This window comes from Haliotis rufescens, unplaced genomic scaffold (genome assembly GCF_023055435.1).
Source record: "Haliotis rufescens isolate VD_foot unplaced genomic scaffold, xgHalRufe1.0.p SCAF_7, whole genome shotgun sequence".
In the NCBI taxonomy this organism is placed as follows: Eukaryota; Metazoa; Mollusca; class Gastropoda; order Lepetellida; family Haliotidae; genus Haliotis; species Haliotis rufescens.
Genome location: NW_025964361.1, coordinates 23,176,753 through 23,196,945, shown reverse-complemented (window position 1 = coordinate 23,196,945; position 20,193 = coordinate 23,176,753). Strand labels below are relative to the sequence as shown.

The window sequence follows — 20,193 nt, the reverse complement described above, 5'->3', positions numbered from 1 at the left end:
GTAGTGTTTACACTGCATAAATTTTGAAGTGCAGAATCTGGCGTTAATCATAGCATAACAACTGACGACATGATGAACATATTCTCAGTTGGAATTCCCATTTCAAAATAGGAAATGTAGTAAATTTCTAATACTCTTGAAATATATAAACCATCCACTTCACACGTGGTTAACATATTATGCAAGGCACATGTAAGATTTGAAACTTGATTGCCAAAGTAATCTTAAACTTATGTTGATAAAACTGTGTGTTATGAAACACAGATGTATGTCATGTTCTGGAGTATACTAGTATACACCTACAAACGCATAAGCGCACGTCGTTATAGTGCAGTAATCGTAGACACGTACTGATACGTGCATTTAGCCAAGTATACGATGGTGTGCATATACTGGCATACCTGTAGCGATACCACCATGACAGTTTAGCCCCTGTCAATAAATAGACATAAACGCACGAACGTACAAACGCACGTCGCTATAGTGGGTAATCGTGAACACGTTAAACCCTATGTCAAATCAAATTTTAAAAAGGGTTAAACTACATTTGTGACGGAATAACGGTTAACGTGTTATATCAACTTCGTTTTATCCCTTTACAGAAACTCAATAGTTATATCAATACAAAAACGATATCAATGTGCATGTATGTCGCCCATATATGATTTTTTAAATAAAAAATTTAATTATATCGAGGTTAACTAACAGCAGATAACAATAATCGTTTTGTCTAAGGACGCTAGGCTGTGGTGTAATATGTAACTACAATTTGACTTGTTGCTTACCGCTATTTGAAGTAGATATATTAATAAATATGATAGATATACTCATATTCTGTATGGGTCAAAAGAAATGAAATCCATTTATAGCAACAAATTCAAACTCCAAGGTTGTGGTAAACTGGTAAACTGGTAAACTAATATTAGCATACCGAACCCCAGTCTGGCATCACACTGAACAGACCATCTCAGGCATTTCCTGCCGATAGTAATGTCATGGATTACAGCCCATCTCGCTGTGCGCTCATCAACCGATAATATCCCTCACACACTCGAATTATTCACCAAACCCCCTGGCACCAACACATGTTCGATGTATAGTGTTAAAAGACCTATTACATCTTCTATTTCGGAGACTTGGCTTTACCCACGTTTAGGTCCGGTCATTCTTAAACATTGGCCATGTGTGAGAGCGGGCTTCCTCTCGTAATCAGCAATAGCTCAGCGTTATCCCATCGGGAGCAAGTGTAAAAAGGTCTTTGGCAAGAGTACAAGAGGGATTTAACGTCAGCGCTACACGGCATTGTGAATGAGTACATGTAAGTAAAAACGCATTCAAAAGTTCTAGACCTCATACAGTCGATTGATTAGGGTACGATGACACACACGATTTTCTGAGGTACAAGAAGATTGTTAGTTTTCCTCTCAGGCCACTCTGCTAACACGGTCACATTTACATAGTAGCTCCTCCTATTTAGAGAACAGTCAATAATATATAACAAAGTGTTAAATGTCCATCATCGACACACAGTAACATTTATATGTTAGTCGGTGTTCTTCTGGTATTATCGTAACGGTTGTTCAAATGAAGTGTATACGCGTAGATATGATCATGATTTGTCCAAACTAGATTTGCTAATGTAACAAATAAACACACCATTTCTGTCGCAAATGTAAATATAAATATGCGTGTTGGCACCATGGAAAGTAAGGTGTTATATGCTGATACTGCATTTAGCAAAGTATACGATGGTGTGCATATTCCTGGAGCGATACCACCTAGACAGTATAGCCCCTGTCAAATAAATAATGCCAAAAAGCTAGCTTATTATTTACAGCTGAAGATGTGAAATTCTTTGTAAAGATTTGTTCAATTAATTTAGGACAGAAAACACTGTAAGCCAGCATGGGCAGAAGGCACGCGGAGGTTTCTTTACTGACTGAAATACATCCATTCGTGACTGACCGTTGCTTCAAGGAGCAAGATGTGACTTGAATGTGCTTGCAATGACCTTTTGTGATTTTGCCATGTTTACTTTTAGTGATTTAGTCACGACTCTAAAAATTATAACTAATACTTGAGCCCACCGTGAAGATTCGGGTTTGACTTGTTCTTCAACAACCCATGCTTATCGTAAGAGGCGACTAAGACTCGCTGACTTGGTTGATGCATGACATGGTATCCCAGATGCGTAGATCGATGCTCATAGTGTCAATCACAGAAGTGTCTGGTCGAGACTTGATTATTTACAGACCGTTGCTGAAATGGGCGTTAAACAAACAAGCAACAAACAAATTGTACTTGCCTTGACACTGCTCCTATGTGTACAGACCGTTATCCTTCAACAGTTCATGGTTATGTTATGTTTCTGGAGTCCTCTATAGTTATCTCTTATCTCGAGCCTAGAAAGCCATATATGATTAAAACTGAGAATGATAAAGAACAGACAAATGTGATCAAATAATAAAAGACTTAAACGATAAGTTGTTACCATGGTTTGCACTAAATCAATGTACTTGACCGGCTAGAGCTTGACGAATGATATAATTAATGCAATTTTTATAAACCAAATTGTATTTTTTCGAGAGGGACAGCTTGTTATTACAACCATTATTACTACCGCTATTGGTGAGAGCTGAACTAAATCCTCATTCGAATGTTATCGTGGTACACTCACGACATTATTTCGTTCTCATGTATTGCGTCAGAAAAAACAAATGAGATATTTGTACATCATTGTCCTTTGATGGTTGTCGTACTTGCAGTGAAACGGGCTTCGTGACGAATACAGCAATAAGACTACACTTTTGCGTGTCAAACACGCTCAGCCAAACGGAGATTAATAGGTTTTGTTCTACCAGCTAAATGGTGGCGCTAGCACGAGACGTGTACTCCTTAAGATCAATTGCTTTACTTTTTCACATACCCAGCTTGAGGAGATCCCGGACACGGAGCTACACAGAGGCCCAATGGGTATCAAGGAACCAGTAGGAACCATCAGTCGGTGCATTCTTTATAGATTCTAATCAATTTTCCCCGATTACGTTACCCTATAATGCTCGCTTTGAGGGTATTTCGGCGATAAAGGTTGGAAAAGAAGTGTTATTCTGTTTAATAGGAACCTCAATTTGATTTCCTGTTTGTGAATTCTTGAATTATATTAAGAAGAATGTTGAATATAGAACTTTTTTTTTTGAACGTATGAATGTGAAATCCATTCCACTATTAAAGGGGTTTGTTTACGTAGTTCTAGCTTCCAATGGTTCCTTCTGTTGTATCAACGGCGTGTGCCACTTTGCTTTTGATGATGTTTGTTTGTTGTTTATACAGCGTGAACATAATTCGAGGTATATGACGGTGATCTTTACATAACCGCGTCTGGACCACAACCCAGTGATTGATATTGTAAACAACGATCCCCGTCGTCGGGGTACAATAAAACACTATCAACCCAATCCATGGCCTGTTTAGACAAGCATAGGTTGCTGGGGAACTATTCTAACCAGGTATCCCATGGGGTTTCAGGATGTTCGTTGCAGGAAATGTGTTTGTGTGATGAATCTGATAACTTCATTATTTGAAGCCCATGCTTGTTCATGTGTTTGTGACGGATGCCACCGGTGGGGCAGAATACGTTCACCTTTTCGCGATGTTGTGATACATATATACTTACGCTATAGTCGAATTCGGAAAAGGGACTCTACTTTTAGCAGAGATTTGTTACGATTATGGAAAGGGTTTTGTCGCTTCTACGTATGCAGCTCAAGAAGCGTTGGAACATCACACACGGACACAATGTCTTTTCGTGTACATAACAAGATTGATGTTTAAAAAAACAATAAGAGAAAACTGTTTATAATTCGATTGTCGGTAACGGGAGGTGATCAGGTTAAAAGTTATTCATCATGATGTTTTTGCAATAAACAAGAAATCGCACACACTATCGGTTAAAACCAAGTATTGGCACATCACTCATATTTGCAATGTCATATATCACTGTGTACAGAAGTTTAATGGCGTCTATTGACATTGGACACGATATAAGGACATGTGCACTGTAGAGAAAGGAGTTTGATAGCCTTATGAACTGCCTGAGTAATGAAGTGTCCTGCCCATAACATGTACAACGCATCGCCACAAGTCTCAAAATAGTAGAGGAAATCTTCTTGACAGCAAAGAGTTGTATGGAAAATACTCTTTCAAATGTTAACAGCCAACTAACATCAATATGATCGTGTCTTTATTCACATGGTTCTTGTGTCTTTTCGCATGACCATAATCATTCAGCAAGTATTTTCCAAATGATCAAATTAAAGTTTAATTTCGGGGTCAGGGTTTATTCCCGGAGGTGATATTGGTCCTTGCTCTCATTACTTGGGTGATCGTCTTATCAAGCGTCCTCGCATTACAGTGTCAGGTTTAATTAACATTTCATAAAGAATCGGTGCTACCTCTAATCAACATTCCATTGGTTTCCAGGAAATTGTCTTTCTTTCAACTTCGTCTTCTGACAAAGGTAATCTTGCAACAATAATGAAGTAATTTACCAGAAACGAAGGACAGGACAAATGATCATGCGTCGTGTTTACAAAGGAGCAACCTTTAAACAATTCCACAGAAAAGACGAACAACCCATTAACGATATTAAAGAAAATGTCCAGTCTCGAAACGTAAACCTTTTAAGGTTTAGATAGAATATATATTAATCGATTGTCGTTGGAGTGAGTGAGTCAATGAGTGCGTGACGTTTTACGACGTGTTAGCAATATATCCAAACATTAACTGTTTGAGACGATCACAATGAGTTTCACATAGTTGGAATCGTATCTGGTAACGAAGAGGGTATTTTAAGCTAATGTTCCGAATCCAATCACTTTTGTGAATATAAACTGTTGAAACTAACTATCGTTCCGGGGATCGGCGTGACGAAAGAACTCTCTTGCAACTGAGGTGTCCCAGGACGTCGGAATAGTTTTGAAGAAGGGAAGCATTCATGATCTTATATTGTGTGTGGAAAATGGCAACAATGAGATACTTGTGATTTTAACAAAACAATTGTATCTCTTATGTTCGCTGTTCATAAGAGTATCACTCATTCAACGTAATATCATGACAGCCAGTTGCACATGTACATGTACATCATCGCTCGCTTAGATCAATATCGAGCTCCATTTCATCTCGCACGTTCAATATCTAACAAAAACTAGGCAGATATTGTATTTCAGCTTGAACCAGCAAAAATGCGAGGCATACTGACAAACAAGTTGTGGTACAATTTGCATGAATTTGTCGTCAGACAGTAGCATAGTCACCTTTCGATACAACTCACTTCGGGACCATTCAGTAGTCTACAAAATAAGTAGAATGTCAACCTACTAATTCGATGAACTAGGAATGAACGTTAAAGAGACACGCTCCTTATCAAAGTCATTCGGCCGCCTCCGTGGTCTAGTGGTAGAGCGTCCGCCCGGGGAGCGAAGGTCCGGGTTTCGAACTCGGCCGCGTCATACCAAAAGATGTTCAAAGATGGTACTTGTTGTTACCCTGCCTGGCGCTCGGCATTTGGGGGCTAAAACAAGGACTGGTCGGCACGGAGTCAGTATACTGTGTCTGTGTTAAACTGCGACATGGTATCTCAGTTGGCTGGCACTATCAATCGTCATCAGTCCGGACTAGTACAGGCAGCCACACACACGTACATGCACGTTGCTATATGAGTGGAATAATCTTGGACGCGACGTCAAACCCCATTTCACCTCACCTCACCAAAGTCATCGACATATTGCAATGAAACATCCCTAAAGATCGCGATCCCGATGGGATGGGATGGCTTCCGGACCTCTAAAAGTCAACATCCGACAGGATCGCGATCGTATTGGTTACTGCTCTCGACAGGTTTTGCTATTTACTGTATTTGGATCATGTTGAAAAGAAGTTAGTTTGAAATGTAGTGTATCTAGGCAGATACACATGAAGTTGAAAGTGATGGGAAGATATAATTCCTGCCATCTGCCCCTTTCGTCAGATCTATATCGTCGTGGCAAAATCTTTCGAAACTTACGGCGTCACAATTTCAGTACGAACCAGTTGCATGCTCTATCCCAGTTCGTCTAAAGATGCATTGTCAAATTAAGTAATACTCTTGGAGAATGTCGTCACAGAGAGTATAGTTCTTGATGTTGTTTTGAAACGTTTGGCCAAACCAGAAGTCTACTAAATCAGAATCAGACCGCATGTCCCTGAACTTGTATCGGTTTCCCATTATGTTACACAGTATTTCAAATTTCATGAACCATCAATAATTTCGTTCCCTAAAACAAACACCATTTCATAAGTTGTTAAATTATAGGAACGTGTTGTGGAACTTGTTGTCGATGTTAATTCCACTTCTTGTGTCTGTCACGACTCACTGCTCACCACCTGACTACACATCACTCAGATGACTATTGTTGACAAAAACACCATTTGTGGACTAACTATGGCTAACACATCGTGAACAGCCTGTTATCAGTTCGGATCACAACGTATTGATAATTAATTAAATAATTATGAAGAAGATATGAAGATGAACCTGTTGAATGTCTCTCAGACTGAGAGTAGGGTTAGTGCGTGGTGTTGGCATGAATGAATAAGAGGAAACAGAATCGGAATAAAAATAAAAGCGACAAAACCCTTTCCATATTCATAAGCTTAAAGAAGAGTCGGTTGTACGATTCCGACTATATTACGACCCTGTGTTTATGTATAGGATATAAACCGCCTCCGCGGGCTATCCGTGAACATAATGCAGTCTGGCAAAGGCCGGCTGGAGTGCATTATTTTCACGGATAGCCATAGGAGAAGGTTTATATCTGAGTTATAAACCGACAGATATGAAGATGCTTTTTTGTTTACATGACATAACTTTAATTCTGAAATTTCAATTGTAGCACTCGAAAGTTCTCAGTCAAAAGCGCACAGCTCGAGAATCCCGTGGGCAGAGGGATTTTCGGAGAAAAGAACAACCTGTTGTAACAATGGTCATGCATCACTGGAGGTTTATAAGAATCACTATCAACCAGTGAGGATATCTTTATTCTGTCCCAGTCAGCTGTCATCCAAAGTCTGGCTACCCACATGAAAATGTGAAGTTGTCCCCACCGATATATGAAACACGTAGGACCAGTGCGTTAACTGAAGAAGTACTCTCCCCAAATTTTGTAAGAGTCCAACATCGTTTGGCTTGACTCTGAAACCTGAAGCTATGTCCATTCTTCTTTTGTACTGGATTCCAAAGGCCCATAAAAAATGCACAAAGAGAGATATATTGCAAAGGTATCACCAAATCCCTGTGTTAAAGGTAATTCAAAATACCGACCAGTAAGACGTACTATACATTCTCAGAAAACATTTGAGACAAGTGGAATTAATGCTTGATTTCTTTTCCGTCTCAGAAAAGAACGAAAAAAAACCCAGACTTTTTTTAAACTATGCACACCGCTATCCCACACGTCAAACATAAAGAAAAACTTTAAAACATTCTGTCATCCGTTGGGAATTTGTGTCCCTAACTTGGTGACTACAGATAAGTTATCTCCATTTTCCAAGATTCAGGGCAATTTGTCAAAAATAAAAGTAAATGTCATCTGAAGTTTTCTGACAAAACAATTTGTATAATGCTGGAGTATGTGAAATGTGGGAATATGACATTTCAGCACGAAGTAGGCATCCCCATGGGGCCCAGTTGTACTGCCCCCTTGTCTATATTTAAATGGCAGGAGTATGGCTAGGTGCGGCGTTAGGGAACAAACCAACACCTACATTTCTTAATGATAATTAAGTATTCGTTTTTCGAAATTTGTCTCATCCTTATTGATAATCATTAATTTATCTTTTGACAAAGATACGAATGAATGAACGTTTAAAGTAAACTCAATATAGCAACTTTGCAGATCTTAATACTTTGTGACTACTTAATCAAAAACGCTGGAACTAAGTTAAATTTGGAAAACGGTAATAGCTAAAAAACAGACGATATCGACCCCCCAAACGAAAATCCGTGACAGGGGGATTCCCCCCTTAAAACGGGTTCCCTGTGCTTGACGCGCTGCAGAATTTCAACGATCGGGACGGCGCCCAATCTGCCTGCTTCCGCCCTGAAATTATTTAAGGACGAGAATATATGGATGTCAACTTCTTTATTATGAGGAACACAACATTTCGGAGTATATGCTTACTCACCTGATGAAGGAGTAAGCATATACTTCGAAACGTTGTGTTCCTCATGATACAGAAGTAGACATCCATATATTCTCTTCCTTATGTGAATCACTTCTAAGTGCCTTTCAAAGACCTGAACTTATTTGTCGTCCTTTTCTGTCTGCTCATCCGTTCCGAGTTATCGCTGACAGGCATTCTCTGTGTGGGATAGGACTGACGACATCAGGTGGGTTATGGAAAAGGTACAATGTCAATGCAAGAAAATAACCCAAAGAGAGAGCTCAAAGAATAACCCAAACATTCAAGGCTGGTTACAGGTCGTTAATTGCTGCCTTAAATATCCACAATGCCAAGATCAAAGGTCGTTTCACACGTTCAACAACGTTCGTCACGGGATAAGTTACTGTTAGTTATTGAACATGTATAGCTGATTGCAAACCCTACCTATATCATGATTCTGTCATGTCGTTAGTAGCACAACTCTCTATATATCAACAGTCCCAGTCGCCGTTTTCCACTGTAAACTGAAATAAGTGATGTATTGTCAATTATGTTTTTTGAATGGTCTCATTGTAGCAGAGACACTTGTCTTCTTTTAATCGATGTTTACCGTGGTAATTTATCGTGTGTCAAGAAGTGAATGTGTTTACGGCGGATGAAAACCGTAGTTTCATTACATGGCACTTCAATCTCAACCTTAACCTCATGGGGTCACCACCTGATAGAGTGTAGTCTGGTTACCGAGTTTGACAATATCTATTTGTCTGATGATTCACGTCTATTCTCTGTTTAAGATTGTAGTCCCTCTCCACCAAATGTAGTTTCATTGTCTTTAACCTGACATAATCAGGACCGAGGCTTATTAGAAGTGAAATATTACGATGAGCTATCTATTAATCTCGTCATATAGTTTATTGTATCCATAAGATATATCATGATTGATAGATAACAGAAAGTGTCTGATTCGATATCTCTGTTTTTCATCAACCTAGGAACATAGAATTATCAGTTCGAAATGTAAAGGACAATCCGCCTGTGCCTTATATAGCTGCAGAGACAATGGGTTTGGTGATGTATTTATATGGTGGGCAATGGTGATATTACACAATTGTTGTGGATACCTCCCCTGAATAATCGTGAGATAAAACATGAAATACAGATCCGGTGGTGGCTTTTATATTACAGACTGATTCATTATGTCAGAGAAATGTAATGGAAGACCCTTAATAGGTTTTCAAATGTTTTAGAAGGGGGGAATCACTATCAAATAGTGATGACACCGGGTGTTCGCGATACGGTGCGGGTATCCTGCCTCACCGGTGTCACCCGTCACAAACGAAATTTTGTGATGTAACATGATGAATGGCGGATTGTAAGGCATGGTCACGTAGATAAATACACATAATGTGTTTTGAATGCTAAACTTAAAGCATAATGATAGAACAGAACAAAGGGTAAAACTGAATTAAAATGACTTAACGTCAAAACTATCTTCACCACTTAACCACTGCCAGGACCATCTGGTCATAGAACTAAATAGAAGTTTCGCCTTGATTATGCCCCTTTGTTTCTTCCTTGTCCTTAAATTGTGGTACTCTTCCACGACCTCCGCAGTCGAACAATAAGCTGCCACGCTGTGTTACATCTGATGTTTAAAGGGTATCTTCCCAAAACGTAGACCTGCCAAAACGCAGATCCGTTAAAACAACACTCGTTATGGCTGGTTGCATCAGTAATTAGTACCCTGTACCCTTGATTAAGTAAAATGTTATCACCCATGTAACAAGAAAGAAAGCTGGGTAGATTTAACAATTTTCTATTCAAATGTTATTTCATTGTCATTCATGATTATCAGTCATTTTCACTTGTTTATCATCAGTGGACCAACTGCATCCAGGTACTGAAGGGGTGTCTTTTCATGGCGATGAAGCTGTTCCTTGAATCGGACAAGGCGATGTTCTTTCTCTCTGTAGACAGTCTTCCTGGGTGGCGGTGCTGCTCCAAATTGCATCTGCGCTAGTTTCGCTCTCTCCGAAATTTCTACCTTCTGGATCAGTTCGATAAATCTGAAGATGTTTGGAGGAGAAAGGAGGAGTTTTTTAAAGACAATGTTGTTGTTGTCCACTACTGCTCATTGTCTCAACATATTGATAATCCCTCATAGCAGGGGGGTGGACCAGTTCATTCATTAATTAGGTGTGACCAGCATGGCCCAATTAAGGGAGGTCTGCATTTTGGAGGTCTACGTTATGGGAGGGAACCGTTTAAAGGGTGTCACGGAGCTGTGCTCCAATGATCAGGGGAGTCATTAAGCATAATTAAAGTGATAATCAAAGCGCGGGAAAAAGTTCACAGGATATTATTAACAGCTTATTGTACCAATAGATAACAAAAATACAGGATAAAATAAACCGTGTGCGATGACAAAGGTCACTGATGAATTACATCAGCGCAAATACACAAGCGGCTTAGCTAAGCAACTGTATTACAGAAATAAAATGAGAGTAGCCAAAATAAGACTTTGGCAAGATACAGACAAGAGACATAGACAGCCAATGAAGGCGGGTGCGACCAATTAGCACCTGAGTTAATTAACACAACACTCTAAAGAGTGAATAACCTCGGCTGGGTTAAATAATAAACACATAAATCTTTCCCTAAACTAAGTCACTTGGACTATAAAATAGACGAGTACGTCTGAATATTAAACTAGTCTAGACTAAAGAGTCAGTCACTTTGACTGAGCAAGAAATGCTCAAATTCCCCAATAGTTGGACAATCACAGGAAGGTTGGTTGTCCACGGATAACTGAAAAAACGGATTATTGGAAAACCTAGTTTCTAACTTCAACTCAATACAACCAGAGTAAGTCAGTACAGGATCAAAAGGTGCCCCGTATTCACTTACTTACGAAACCTGAATTTTCTATGACCACCCTGTAGCAAACCGACCCTTATAAATTAAAAACAGCCTAACGAGTCCTTGGGGTAAAGACACAAGATCTGACGAAGTTTTTTTTATATACTGCGCGCTGACCTCAGAGCGAACAATCTCTCCTGAACAGCCGTGGAATACAAAAGTCTGTGGCGCTTAGTCAACCAGTGTTTCTAAACATGGTGAAAATACGAATAACAAAGTAACTACTATATCTGTACTGAAGATGTAAGTACCAAAATAAACCGCTGAACATATTAAGCTATCCAAGGGTATCATTAAATATTTACAACAAGCTATGTACAATTATTGATGAGGCAAAAAATACATGAGAAATATCTGAATGTACATATTAATTCCCCGAATGTTTGAAATCAGTCACAAAAAACATTTTCAATACTTGAACATATAGGAGATAACAAACATCAAATCAATACATGGTATGAGTGTGCCATTAAATCACAAGAGAATGAAACAGGTCACTAAATCTCTAACACAGAATGCAATGAGACTGTGCAACGACGACCACCGGACTTTCCCGAGCGGTGCCGGAAATAAAGTGATGGACCGGAGTGGTGACTTGACCGTGACCAGGGTAGATTCGAGAAAAGGTGGCAAAGCGCCTGCGTGCTTCGAGGCAGCGGTATGTCTAGTGGCTGCGGATCACCCGCTTCGACGACTGATTCTGCTTTTCACATGAATGTATTTGAATATAACAAGGAGTCTCTATGACTGACTGTTGTTATGTTGAAAAAATGACATTAATCTACAGCGGTGCATTTATGTGCAACAATGTTTATTAGCTGAAAGTTTGAAGAAACCCCATTTCTAATTAGATAACGCCAATGTGTTCAGAGCAGCCTCGTTCCTTGGAATCAGCTACTTGGTGCAGTCTCCCCAAAGACGACATGATGGGTACTTGGCATCGGAAATTTAACTTCAGTGCAAAACAGGGCATTGCATGTGCAACTCCGAAACATATAAACGCGTTATCCGCGTCTCTTTTAAAGATATAAAGAATGTCGGTAAAGAGAGAGAGCTCTACTTTGAGCAAGGAGTTCATACGAACAGTCCTGTGGAATAACGTAATTGTATTGCATACACTCCGGATAATAAGTTCATGAAGGTCGATCCGTGATATTATCCTCAACTTTGTTGTGGTGTTTTGTTAATTTATTTCTGCTATTTTTTCGAATCTTTTATAGGTTCAGATATTTGTCACAGTGTTCGGTTATATTAATTTATTTATGCATATGCTTTTAACATCGGTTGTACTCGCAGCTTTTTTGGCCGAGCTTGCTTTGTTGAGCTCTGATTATCAGAAAGACGAGAGCTTGCTAATAGAATCTAAAAACGTACGCACAAATACATTATTCATTGTTCACTGGTTTGTTGAATATGTTTCTCTATTGAATATCCATTTCTATTCTAAATTACTTTTCTTTTAGATCCCATTTCAGATGTATTGTGTGGTTGAAAGTACTGCTGTTTAGAAAAGCCCGTGGTTACTCATTACAGCAAGACCTTTCACAATATTATAGTCATTTAGAATATAATTATTTGGGATCCTGAGTTAATGGATGAAGAGCTCACATAGAAAAACTAATTGACGTTAATTACAGAAACTGAGGATAAGAAAATAACTTCAGCATTCCCGTTTTCATCTATTATCCGTACGAAATATTCTTTATTGAATGATGGCCGACCTCTGGGAAGAGAATTGTAACCCGGCTCTGCTGGTGTTATAACACAAAACTTTAGAGCGATCAGAAAACCTATATGCTATGACAGCGACAAAATCCTTTCCACATTCATAAGAAATAACTTCTAAAAGCAGAGTTGATTGTGTAATTCCGACTATATCATGAGCATGTGTCTAAGTGTCGCTATCAAATAAATTGTTTGATAAGCTTTTCGGTATAGATCATCACACCGTTGTCAAGCAAGATTATCATTACTTGTTAACGGTATACCGAAACGGTATTACAGTCAAATTAAGAAGTTGTTATCCATTATTTGTGTCTAATTTGTCACCATCAAATAGTGATGATACCAGCTGTTTGATGAAAGGTGAGCGTATCCTGCCCCACCGGTGGCGCCAAAAACAATAAGGAATAGCATCGGACACTGGTGCGTCAAATTTGTAAATTCTCTCTACGTGACCACTATAAAAAGTTTGGGAAACTTTACTGAGGCCTTGAATGTTATAACTCTGTGCTCAAATAACCTTTGAGAAAGAATCGTATGACGCTCATTTAAATATCCATAAAAATTACAGAGCTCGAGTGTAGCTAAAAATGTGAAATGTAGACACCGAAGACTGGAGCATGTGGAACAGTGTCCGACATGAAGGGAAAAGTGACTTCAGTGAACCTTCTACAGACCGCCTGGTTCAGCTCGTAGTTTGTTTGTTGTTAAATGTCGCCCAAGAACCTGTAAATATCCGAATCTGGACTAGACAAACCAGTGATTGATGCATTGACCCACGCCGTCGTAAACGAGCTAAGGATGTGGGACATAATCGCAATGTCAATGTTGATTTTGATGATTGTTCTGTACTGCTGGACGGTACGTAAATGACTGTCAACCAAGCCAAGTGCCATATCAGATCGGCACATACTCAATTTTTCAAGGAGATGCTATCGGAGCGACCACTGCATCAAGTTTATCATCAACCCTGAGTCCTTGGCTTGGATGAAGTCGGCTGGCCTGAAAAGTGATACAGTAGGCTTTCTAGATCTGTTTGCTGTTCAGGAACAGTCACTTCCCATTCGAAACCGTCAATGTGTCATTTGGCATCAAAATGTAAATATGAAATGTAGATTATGCAATGAATTTAATGAGATAGTCCAACACATTGTTAGTGGATGCCCAGCTCTGGCACAAACATTGTATCTTAAATGACATGATCCAGTTGCTCGATCATTTTATTCACCATGCTTGTGGTTTTGACACAGAGGTCCACCCATGGTACGATCCACGATATGTAGAGGGCGTCATGGAATACGATAAATACAAAATTCTTTGGAATAGGCCCCTATGCAGTCTCCGTTATCCAGACCAACGATCCTGATCTTGTCCTTTTTTATACATCCAATGAAATCATTTATATCATTACTTTTTTAGTCCCTTTTGACACTATTGTAATTGACAAGATTCAGGAAAAAACATTGCAAATATGCAGACCTCGCTTTCGAAATGTCACACTTGCATCCCAAATACCAAGTTGTTCGACTCCTCATTGTCCTCGGTGCCTTAGGCTTGGTACCTCCAAATCAGATGACATTGGAGAGTAGCCGGGTTTGCTGCAAGGAATACAGCCTTTCTGATAATCTGGGTAATGTAAAAGGTTGCAGTGTTGGGGAGTCTTCACATTCTCCGAAAAGGTATGCGTGGGTTCGACGTGGCCTCGACTAGCGACACTTATTGGGAGAAGTCCCATACGCTGTCTGGGCTGCGTGTAGAGGGGGCAAGGGCACTGAGCTGATGAGCCTCACCAGCCTGTGCTAGGATAACTCAAACCCTCTTTGCTGCTATTGTTTATTTTAATCTGTATAATAATAAGAAGAAGAAGAAGCAGAAGAAGAAGAAGAAGAAGAAGTCTAGGTCACATGTATAACGTCAACACTACGAAGGGGCATACTTAAAGCGCATGGCATTAATAGATCGGGATTAATTCTATTTGCATTCTCCTGTCGAGAATACAAACCGAACTGCCTAGTGTGTATTTATAATACCATCTACTTAATCGCTGTTGGATAAACAGGCAAATTTATCCAATCAGATGGCTTTCCGAGCACGGTCACCCATGTCGCTACACTCCGCCACCAGCTTCATTTACCTTTGCGTCATGCATAGAATCACGTGACAATATGATACAATCGGCTGGGTCACTGAACGTTGTGTCCTACTTAGCGTCTTACAGTCATCTATCTCACAATATTGTTTTAGTTGCTCCTTAGTGAACAAAAGTTGAATATGTTTATTCATAGAAAAGCGATTGGTGAGAAGTGCATACAGTTTATGATATTCAGTATGAGGTCAGCTATGAAGAAACTGAGATAGGTCAGCGTTGTGTCATGACCTTAGTCTTGATGCTGGACGAAGACTCCTCGGGGAAATTTATCGAAACGGACAATGCTACTTCAGACAGTTTATTGAAGGTGGCACCTTGACTCTAATTGTGTGTTGTACTATATTCTCAGGACCTTGTGGTATTCAATTATGCGAGGCTAAGACAATGATGTAGGTTTCATGTGAATAAAATAGGCTTCATGGTAAACACATCGCCCCAAGATAACACATTCTGAATATAGTGATGCTGTGTTTAAATTTAGATAAAACATATGGCAGCAACTCCCACAGAAGGAGATCGAGGCAACATGTGCTCTATTAATGTAAGACAGTCTTCCATAACATATGAGGAGAAATGTGTAAGTAATTGTAATAGCTTTGATTTAACAATTGGACTTTCTTGAATACATGTGAGTTTTAGTTATTTCTGATCAATGACAATTTCATATACGTAACATAAACAAATCTTATGGATTTCAAAATCGCTATTCGTTCAATGAAACGTGTCGGTACAGAAAACTAGTTAAAAACTAAGTCAGCTCTGTCTTTATTGATACTACAGCTTCTAAAATGCCAATTAAAGACACAGAAACAAATCCGATGTCCTGAAGAGTTCTTATACGTAACTGCTACGAAGTTCCATGTGGGAAATGCTTTAAATATAATGCCGGGGCAATGGATATATATCCCAGTCGCAATGTCTTGATCATGTCCGTTCTTGATTCAGATAGTTCAGATACACCTAGTGTAAATGAGATTCATCCATCTGCAGGCGCTAATTCTGTGGAGTTTGGCATCGGTCGGACGCGCGTACGAAGACCTGTGTGATTGGTGTCGTCACTTATCTGACCGTAGGCCAGATAATGTGTTAACATTGCTGTATATAGGCCCATAGCACACACACACACACACACACACACACACACACACACACGCACGCACGCACGCACGCGCGCGCACACACACTCCCACACACGCATATATATATATATATACACATACACACACACACATACATACACACATATACACATACACACATACGCACACATACATACACACATACACACACATACACACACACAAACACACACTGACATGACGTATCTCATGCATGAGCGCACATAACGCGTTCATGTGGATCATATTATAGAAATATCATTTAAATCATTATCGCCTGACGCTATATCCACACAACTCATGTATCAGCAGTACTGGAATTGTACAGGGTATGGTGGGGGCGTATCATTACACACATGACATGACAGATTAATTAACGCGGTTGTCATCAGTGCTTAGATCAAAGCCACGTCCGTCTTCTCTACGTCCTCTCTAGATTCAAAGACGACATGGCACGAAGGGTCCCTTAATTATTTAAAAGGTTCCAAGCGATGTCATTAACACTTTTGTAAATCCCCCCGGGTGTCTTAATGCTTCAGTTTCCCGCACCGTCCTCCCTGAAGCAAAGGACTGAATTTTAACGTTTCAATAATGCATGTTTTATTATAGACTTAAGCATAGGTTTTAAATGTTGGTTCAATGTCCTATAAAGGTCAAGGGTGATTTTAATAGATAGGATACGCATCTCCACACGTCACAACCAGCAAACGCAACAATAATAGCGTTACAAGCTGTTTATGTTGCCATGAAGCCAACATGGTTGTGTGATTCAAGAATATTTTAACATGTTGATAGTTTCATTGTTTTCCAAATTAAGTTTAGTTTGCACTTGTCATTTAGCCATCAATTTTACTTACGATAGGTTCGAAATAATGTGTAAGTCATTGCAATGTATCAACATCTTGACAAAACATCTAAACATCATATTGCCTTTCAAACACTATACTATAGACATATCGGAATCTGCCTATAAGTGAGTGAGTGATTTATCCCCAACATTAATTCTGTAACAGTACATCAAATTGACCATTAGACCATCCTTGACATCCTGAGGCATAAGTAATATTCAATATGGTTCCACTGTAAAACAGACATTGAAATATCGTCCAACTGGTCGGATATGTAAACAGTTACATTGAGAAAAATACTCGACAAGTTGTTTAACAGCTGCCGACCCCAGTCTGTGTGTAAATGAAAACCATCAGACTCGACGTGTCAGGAAAACACGGACTGATTCATTTATGAGTTGATGGATTCAAAATGTTCTTGGAACATCCTCTGATTTTTATTTATGAAATGTAAACATTACGCTGTGGCAAATCCGTTAACGAATCGGTTAGAAGCAGCCAGACGAAAATGATGATAGTAAACGATATGTTGTCCTGACAGAAATACATACCAACCGGTGTCGGTCTACTTACACGTCACATAACCAATGACAGTACTAGTGTGCATTACGCATGCGACGGGTCATCCTGAATCGAGAATACTGAATAATGAGACGCGACTATAACACACAAAACATTCAACATAACCAGGTGCAGCTGATGGACGAATAACGTCTTCACGCCAATATCTTCTCACAACAAGCTGTTTTCTAGTCACGGTATGCGAATAACGAATTGCGTTTTAATTGCGCATAATCACATGCATCACGATGCAGTGCATCATGCATTTGGCAGAAGCAGGTCATAACAGCTGGGTTGCCATAACTTCACTGGTGGTTAAGGATATAGCTCCACTGATATTGCGTGTTTCATGTTACCGTTGAATTAGGTTTATCGCTGTTTATAAAGATGTTTTATTCAGGTCAGAGAATCTCAGGTAAAATGCTCTATCGTCTGGGGATCACTCTCTCACTCGAGGTGTATATGTTGTGATTGGTGCTATGTTAGAAATTACGACAGTGTCTGAGTAAACAAGGTAATCAATAATTACAAAGTCCACCCACATAAAACGATTTGAACTTGCCCTTGCTAGGACGGACATCTGACTTACACCAAACAGACACCTAACAGACATCTGACTGACATCTAGCTGACATCTGGCGGACATCTAAATGATCTCTGGATATCTGTACACTTGACTTACCTTTGCATGTGTTTGTGACGGGTACCACCATTCCGACAGGATACGCTTATCTTTTCTTTTTCTGTCTCTTGAGAATAGGATAGGGATATTTAGCATGATAATGATACATGTTGATATAGTAGAACGTTGTAAGATTGTGGTATCTACAGCAAGACGTATATTTATATAAGACCGCCTCAGTGGTCTAGTGGTAGAGCGTCCGCCTGGAGAGCGGAAGGTCCGGGGTTCGTTCCCTGGCCGCGTCATACCAAAAGACGTTAAACGATGGCACTTGTTGTTACCCTGTCTGGCGCTCGGCATTAAGGGGCTTAACAAGGACTGGTCGGCTCGGAGTCAGTATACTTTGTCCGAGTGGGGTATTCATGTTAAACTGCGGCATGGTATCTCAGTGTGCTGGCACTATAAATCGGCATCAGTCAGGACTAGTACAAGCAGCAACACACACGTGCCTGCACGTCGCTATATAAGTGCAATAATCTTCAGCTCATTATATGTATATATGATCTGAGTAGTGGCAGGAATTGGTTAGGTTGTGACGATCATGATCGTGTTCGGAAGCAACCAGCTCTTCATGATAGGAATTATATATGGCTATTGACTATCCACAGCAGTTTTTAAAAGTGGAAAACTATTTTATCGTTGACCGATGTGGAAGGTCATGCTGACGGAAGATGACCCCCCCCCCCCCCCCCCCCCCCCCACACACACACACACACACCCCCACACCCACACCCACACCCACACCCCCACACCCCCACACCCTCACACACACACACACACACCCCTCACAATATCGACTACAGGTTATGTATCGTGAGACAACACTCGTATTACAATGTACTCTCTCCGACACACGTGCATACATTCGGGACAGGTGAACTGGACATGATGTCCACATTCTGAACCCAGAACGCCTCCCCACCATTTTATCACGGGAAATCAGGTTCACGGCGTTACAGCAAACACCCATGGATGCAATAAGCCAAGCGCGTAATTCATAGCGATATTTCCTTATCACGGCTCAACTCACAATGAAACATGTCAGTGACCACAGGACATAGCCGACGAATTAATAACCTATCATGGACCGCATCAGGGGAGTCACAGGAGAAAGACAGATCATCATCTTTGACCATAACAAACATGTGTTGTTGAAGCTTCGCTGACAAAGGCTTTGCTGCATCGCTTCTCGTAGTGTTAGCTGTATCTCTGGAGATACATATTTTCTTAAATAGGTTCAAGTTGGACAAGTTCCCATCAGTGAAAAGGTACAGCAGTGTACATTATATACCAGTTACACCTTTTCAAATAACCATCGGGGGTACGGGTGGCCCAGTCGTCTTAGGCGCCGCAATTCGCTGTGCAGAGTTGCGTCCCTTGGGCACACCAGAAACCTATGATTGTGGGTTCGAATCCCGGTTCGCCCCGATTATGTTTCTAGGTTTGTTAGCACCATAGTCGTGCTCTTGGGTTTCACCGAAGTGGTAAACGTCCTGAGACGTTCACTTCGGGCTTTCCTCCCACATTAAGCTGACACGCCGCGATATGACTGAAATACTGTTAAAAGCGGCGTTAAACCCTACTCACTCACTCAAATAACCATCGGTCCTAGAGTCGGAATTTAAGAACGTTTTCTGTCCCTCATCTGTTGTATGTGTTATTTGTGGTGATACGTTGTTAATAATGTAGCAGGAAACACACCAATAGACTTAACCTCGGGTCTGCATAACATCTGTCACGTTATTGAATGTGTTCACGCAAGGTATTTTGTACAGGGATGCTTTCCTTTATTGTCTTGAGTCATAAATAGGGCGGTCGGGTAGCCTAGTGGTTAAAGCGTTCGCTCGTCACGCCGAAGACCCGGGTTCGATTCCCGACATGGGTACAATGTGTGAAGTCCATTTCTGGTGTCCCCCGTCGTGATATTGCTGGAATATTGCTAAAAGCGGCGTAAAACCATACTCACTCACGCACTTGAGTATAATGTATATACTT

The 20,193-nt window shown here is 40.2% G+C and overlaps 1 protein-coding gene across 7 annotated transcripts in view; it reads left to right on the top strand.

Moving 5' to 3' along the window:
• The window catches only part of LOC124137454 (glycine receptor subunit alpha-2-like), an 86,178-nt gene that overhangs the window by 29,493 nt on the left and 36,492 nt on the right, over positions 1–20,193 (top strand). The window contains exon 1 of one of the 7 annotated variants that reach the window (XM_048387749.1): positions 1,296–1,318. The exons of the other annotated variants lie outside the window; for them this stretch is intronic. The gene's annotated coding sequence lies outside the window, so the exon portion shown is untranslated. Of the gene's footprint in view, positions 1–1,295; positions 1,319–20,193 lie in introns of those variants that run through there. 7 annotated transcript variants of the gene reach the window in all.